General features: G+C 36.1%; 1 pseudogene; it reads right to left on the reverse strand.

Annotated features, from left to right (window-relative positions):
* Nucleotides 1-6,198, reverse strand: part of LOC103206476 — a 166,367-nt pseudogene extending 160,169 nt beyond the window's left edge.
* Nucleotides 6,199-7,392: the final 1,194 nt, after the last annotated feature.

The following is a 7,392-nucleotide window of genomic DNA, read 5'->3' on the forward strand; positions in this document are numbered from 1 at the left end:
TTGGTGAAAGGGCTGGAGGGAGGCAGCATGTCTGGCCTTGCAGTAATAGGCCTTGGGTTACTGCTGATAATCCTGTCTTCCTCTTGTGGCTTCCTTGCCGTTGTAGCACCACCGAAGGAGACACTAGATGTCACCAGGTTCAAGAGATGTAAACACCTCAAAGACTGACTCATAAATTCATAAACCAATGTAAATGAACAAAATAATAAGAAGACAAATAAAAAATATAGCAGGAATATACAAAGCCACACTGTGCACTATTTTTTACCTCATAATAGTACTTTTTTTTTTTTAACACACTAAGGCTGAACTTAGTGTGCTTGAAAAAAGTACTATTAGGAAGCAAATAGTTTCCAAAATTACTGTTATTTTTACACTTCTCTTAATGTTATTTTTATGTCAATATTTACTATTCTGTCTGACACATTTATCTTTTAATACCCAGTCAGTTATGTGAAGTCTTACTTGATTAAGGCTATATTTTCTCAGGTAAAGTAAAGGTCCCTTTCATTGATGCTACATTAATACTTTATACATTCTTCTACTGTATCTTTACCTCCATGAACTGTGATTATTTCTCTATATCTCTTTCCCTTTTTCCTCTTAGATTATAATGGACAATCATTTAAATCATCTTTGTGTTAAAAGTCTTTATCTATTTTACTCAGCGGTTATTTATTGAGGTCCTGCTAAGTGCCAGGCACCAGGGTATAAAGAAGAATAAGGAATTATCCAGCAGAGAATGCGGGTAAAAGGTATCAGTGATGGCTAGTCTAGAGCTAACGCCTGAGCTGAGACAGTAAGGCAAGCCAGATCAAAAGAGTCAGGATTGAGAAGAGTGACAGCATGCAATGCAATGGCAACAGAGGGAAAGAAGCATTAAACAGGGTATATACATGTCTAAAAAGTAGAGACTGGTGAGGAGGGTTATCACTATCCATTCCTTAAGGTCAGAGAACTGAGCAGAGATGGGAAAGGGCTAAAGATGGAGTGCCAGGTAGAAGTCAGATGAAAGGCCATGTATGCTTGGACATTCATATGTTTGAATGAGTAGTGCATACCATATTTACATTTGGTATAGATCACCCTAAATGTTGTGGGGAACATGAATCTGAGGGGCGTAGGAATAAATAGACAGTTGAATGGACAACAAATTTGCTTTGTAAACCTTACCTCAAACCATTTAAAAAAAAAAGAATGGAAAGGGATTATTAAGAAGGTAATAGTGTAAAATAAAGATGATATAGGCCTGAACCAAAGGCATGTGTCCAGAAATATTCAGGATATAAAGTTATCAGTGTCAGTATACAATAAATCTTTATAAAATGAATAAATGTCCTAATCCTGGGCTGCTGGACAACTAGACTCTGCTCATTACTTTACAAAAGGTATCAATCTGAGAACTGAAGACCTGACATACATGAATGTTTTAAGCTACATGTTTATTGCATAGTTTTTCTATTTCACATCTCCCTGTGTTGAAGCAGCCCATTTCAGTGTTTTGGTTTTAGGGTCCTGCTGCTTCTTTCTAACAAGCTCGTGAAGATAAAAAAAGTCACTTGTACAAGTAAATAACCATAGATTTATAGCTTCTAGTCACTACTGTAGAAGAAAATTGAGAATCTTCTGTAAAGTACTATGCTAATTCAATAATTAAGAAAAGATAAAATCATAGTGAAAAAAGATAGCATGATTTCTTACTACAGATCTAATCATATGACAGGTTAAATTAAGGTCATTGAATCTGCAAAGAGTAAAACATATTTGTTGCAGTGACTCAATACACTGGATGTACTACTAGAACTAAAATCGATTCTTCACATTTTTTAGAAAATATCATTAGCACTCCTTGAAATTAATAATCCTTATGAACTATTTATTCATTGTTGCTATTATGTGCTGAGTTGATTCCAAATCAGTGACCCTACAGGACAGAGTAGGGATTTCCAAGGTTGTAATCTTTATGGAGGAGCTCTGGTGGCATAGTGCCTAAGGCACTTGACTGCTAACCAGAAGTCTGGCGGTTCAAACCCACCAGGCACTCCTCAGAGGGAAGGTTGGGCAATCAACTTCCGTAGTGATACTGCCTTGGAAACTCAAGGGGGGGTTGCTATGAGTCAGGTCCGACTTAATGGCACATAACAACAACAGTCTTTATGGAAGCTGTGGTAGTTATTTTAAGTGTCAATTTGGCTGGGCTTCGTTGAGTGGCTCAGCAGCTGGATGTAGTATTCCACATGATGAGAATGGTGATCAACTCCATGGTGGAATCTATTGTGAGCAGCTGAGCAGCTGCCCTAGAGCTATGGTCAGCTTCCTGTATGTAGGGAGAAGCCTTGGGGAATGGGCTTATGGCACGCTTGAAGCATGTATATAGCTGTGTTGATGTTCAGCAGCCTGCCATGCTCTGCTGACTTTGGGAATTTCAAAGGACTTGAATTAATGACCTGCCTTGTGGTTTGCTAACCTCAGGACTGTGCCATTTTCTTTGTCGACCTTGGGCTTTTTAGCCTCAGCAGTCAGTAGCTGCCTAAGTGAAGACGTGCCTCTAGCTTCAGTGGACAGGGAACAAGAGGCAGAGCTGAAGCCCAAAGCTGAGGGACTTTCACACAGCCCCTAGAACCTGGCGCTTTGAACTCAGACATAAAGCCTCCAAACTGGAAGAGAATAAACTCCTGCTTGTTCAAGCCATCCTATTTGCGCTATAATCTTCTCAGAGTGTCACTAGGTCACCAGAACAGAAGCATAATGTACATCTTTCACATTTTCATAGAGTAGCTGGTGTGTTTGAACTGCCAACCTTTTAGTCAGCAACCAAGTGCTTTTAACCACTGCACCACCAGGGCTCCTTTATTCACTAGAAATAGAAATTGATAAAGGTGATAAATGATAAAGACAGCTAAAACCAAAACCAAATTCACTACCATCGAGTCGGATCCGACTCATAGCAACCCCTCCTGGGGTTTCCAAGGCAGTATCTCTATGGAAGTAGATTGCCCAACCTTCCTTCCAAGGAGTGGCTGGTGGGTTTGTACTGCCAGCCTGCTGGTTAGTAGTCAAAGGCCTTAGGAACTATGCCACCAGAGCTCCCAAAGAGTAGGTACTACAAAGCAAATTCTCAGTGATTCCTATTAATGCTGGGAAAGCATTCTAAAATATATAAAGTGATAGCAAATAATTTAATATTTGCTTTTGAAAGGTACTGTTTTGGTTACATTGTAATAGTTGTATTGATAACCTCTTGTTGTTGTTGTTCGGTGTCCTCAAGTAGTTTCCGTCTCATCCCATCCCTATGCACAACAGAAGGAAACGCCCGCCAGTCCTGTGCCATCCCCAAGATCCTTGCTATGTTTGAGCCCGTTGTTGCACCCACTGTATCAATCCATCTCGCTGATGGTCCTCCTCTTGATCCTCTACTACTAACTAATGCTTATAAATTCAGACCTATAAAGTTAGGAAGTTACACTGTGTTCAGGTGGGCAATCTTGAGATTTCTACCTAGTTTGCCCATCTAGTCCCAAAGTTCTACAATTAATCCTGTTACTTACTCTCACTATATGCTGAGGGACTATATAGCCTGAAGGACTAGTGTTCCCACTCCAAATTCTTTTTCACTATTTATTTGCTGTTTGGGTTGCAGGAGGAATGCAAATACCTTGCTAAAACTATTGTTTGGGTAAATAGTAAATTTTTCGCAAAATGTGTTTTCAAAGTCAGAAGGAGAGTGAAGCCATGCAGAGATACTCTGTAACTAAAGTCTCTACACTTCTTCATTATCTTCTTTGTTCTCTTTGTTTTCTAGCAGCTGTGAGTCACATAGGTCAGGAAGAGGATAATTCTCTAGTACAAATACAGCTCCAATACTAGCCTTTTCTTGATCTATTAAGGTCATCTGTCCAAACTGTGTGGATGTAAAACGACTTTTGGTCATTGACTGTGATACAAATGGGCATTTATCATTAATTTTAAAATTCCCAGAAAGATAGTGAGTCAAACTAGTAGAATGTTAGTCTGAAACATTTGAAAATAAAGTGTTTCTTTATTAAAATAAAAATAAAAATATAACCCTTACTAACTTGCCCACATTCTTCCTCCAGAGAAGCAGTCCCATGTATTCCTCTCACCTACAAACACTACCCTCCTTTATAACTTGCTGTATTTCACATGGGTGTGTTGGGCAATCTACTTCCTTAGTGATACCACCTGGGAAACCCAAGGAGTGGTCACTATGAGTCGGGGTCAACTCCATGGCGCATAACAACAAAAACAACATATTTGCCATGGCTATCCATGCCCCCCCCATGTGGTTGCCACAAGTCAGAATGAACTTAATGGCAACTAACATCAACATAATTGTCATTCACTTCGACAAGCTTAATTAACTACTGTCTTTCATTTTTACTACTTCATTATTTTTTAGTGTAGCCTACTTTGATTTCCCCAGCAATCTCTATTGTTTATTTTGTATTCCATAAGAATTTTGTTTATTAATACTTAAGATTCTTCAAACATATAAACTTCTTCACATTAACAAAAAAATTTATGTCTATACATTTCAAGTTTCAATATACACAACAGGGTTGTGTTATGTTCTAGAGACATAAATTGTGTAAAGAAACTTTCAATGAATGTACTACTTTACATAAAAACTACATTTGTTAAAATGAGATGATCTTTTGTCAATACAAAAATATCTTCAGAATTCATTTTTTAAGGCTTCTATAAACATCATAAATTTATATGAGAAATGACAGCCATAAGTGACCTAAGTGTTTCCATGTAAAGGTAAGTCCAGGTTGACATTAGATGCAAACTGTACAGAGGGCCATAATATTTCACAGGCAATTCTATGTATAACACAAATCTTTTTCCTTTTTTTTTTTAAACCAAATTTCCGATTTAACATTTTTAAGACAAGTGAAAGAAAAAAGCATGAAGTACACAAGTGAAAAGTTAAAGGCCATATCCAAGGGCATCTTTACCATTTTACATGCAAAAACTCAAGTTTTGGTTTAAGAAACCAAACCCGAAAACCAAACCTTTGCATTCAAATTGATTCCAACTCATGGAGACCCCCTGCATGCCAGAATACAGCTGTGCTCCAGGTTCTGCAATGGCTGCAATCTTACAGAAGTAGACTGCCAGGCTGTTCTTCTGTGCCACTGGGTGGATTCAAAATAACTAATCTTTCAGTTAGTCCTCAAGCAAAAAACAATTGTGCAACCCAGGGACCTTGAGGTTTAAAAGGCAGTTCTAAAGTATGATCTGAGAATCTCAGGAGTCCCAAGATCCACTCCATCCAGGAGTCAAAACTATTTTCATAACAATATCAAGATATTATCTGTCATGTTCACACTCATTCTAAGTGTACCAGGGACTTTTCCAGAGACAACATAATCTGTAGTGACATCACACTATTATAGCTAATGGAATGTGTGATTGTTTATGCTTATATTTTAAATTTCTCAGTTTTAACTTCTAATATAGTAAATACCAACAGATACAACTCACTCAAACAAAAGTTCTCTAGAATTCTTAATAATATGTAATAGCATTAAGGAATCCTAAGGCTGAAAAGTTTCAGAATCGCTATTTTAAAAGAATGTACTTACTCACCATGCATTAAGGAATGATTAATAACTTTTCCAACTTTGAATAAAGATACCAGACCATACCCACACCCACACACCACCTTCACTATGCTAATAAGAACATCTGGTTGGCTTAAGATCATTAATGTAAGAAAACTAAGATGAAATAATTTAAATTAAAACACAATTAATACACAACCAAGTCAGCTTTTACTCCAGGTAAAGGTCAGAATTCTAAAAAGCCTTAAAAAATATTAGAAAAAATCTTAAAACAGTCCATTTGTGAATGTCAAACAAATATACGAATTTCAAACTGGGAAAGTCAAAGTACACAAAGCACAAAAATGGGAGCATCTGAGTTAAAATTTAAAATTCTTAAATGTTTTTCTCAGGCTTTTAGGTATATAAAATAATAATAATAATAATAAATGTGGACAGAGACAATAGCATTTGCCTTATTTATATCAAATCCTTAAACTAAATTTGTAAAAAAATGAAATAAATTAGAAACAAGAGGACTGGGAATATTTCAATCAGTTTAGTGTGTTTATTTCCAGAGTTAAAGTTGCGGGGCGGGGAGATTTACCTGATCTCGAGGTTTGTACATCCTTCCTCCCTAAGGCTTGATCAGCAGCAGAATCTTTTATTTCAATGGTGGGCTCAATGGGCTTTAAACAAGATGATCAACAAATGAGGAATATTTCACACAATCTGTAATTAACCACAAAGATAAAAATATGAAAGCTATGTAAAAGTTATTACCATCAAGTGGGGAGATTTCTCAGAAGAATCTAAAACGGAAAAGGGGCATTATATATAATCAATTGCATGTAAATATTACAAAAGCCAACCAAGCACATTCATGCAGAATTAGTATCAAGCTCAATCTTCATGCTTTGCTTAGGAAATGTTTAGTTGATATGACTTTTTTTGTTGTTACATCAGCAACATGAAAGATATATGAATCCATTTAAAAATATTGAAGAAACTACAGGAATATAGTTTTAATAAAGCATGCAGTTCAGATTTCAAAAGGGAGAATATGTTTCCCATGACAGAAACTAAAATTAAAAGTGTACATAAACCAGTGAGAACATGCTGATTGGCGGGAGAAAAGGGATCTTGAATCAGAAAAGCAAATAATAATCCTGAAAGGATAAAGTCAAAGCTGATGTAGAATGCAACAGAATCATTTATACCATTATCCTACAACTATTTATCAATCACGTTCTTCAATTTCTCCTGTAATTTAGAGAGTAAACAGTTGTGATGACAGTTCAATTGAATGTATCATTCATCTCTCATCCAAGAAATAAAATATTTCTAATTGATCAGCTTGGATATACATTTGTACAGTAACAGGTAATAAATATACTCATTTTCCTCACATCCATGTGGCCACTGGGATGCCTTCATTTTGTGCTCTGCCATCTTAAAACTGATCCACTCATGCAAGAAAGTATTTAAAAGACATCTAAGAAATCATGTACAATAAACTTTCAATATTGTCAACAACAACAACAAAAAAGAATTTGAATCTCGGAATTATTAGATATTAATGACATATTATGTTTCTAAATTAGTATAACATTTACTGAAAATAACTATTTTAGTACTCAGGGAATGAAATCTATCATTTGTTTTGTTTGCCTAATTACTCTGGTTTGCTATACATCTCACTAGTTTCTAAAAGAATTTGTATAAAAAAGCAATCTTAAAAAAGAGTGTTATCTTACCAAAAACAGCCAATGCTTCAGTATTCAAATTAACCTCATTTGAATAACTAACACCAATGCAACCC

The sequence above is a fragment of the Orycteropus afer genome, unplaced genomic scaffold (genome assembly GCF_000298275.1).
Source record: "Orycteropus afer afer isolate SDZICR_OR568_19922 unplaced genomic scaffold, OryAfe1.0 scaffold00319, whole genome shotgun sequence".
NCBI lineage: Eukaryota > Metazoa > Chordata > Mammalia > Tubulidentata > Orycteropodidae > Orycteropus > Orycteropus afer.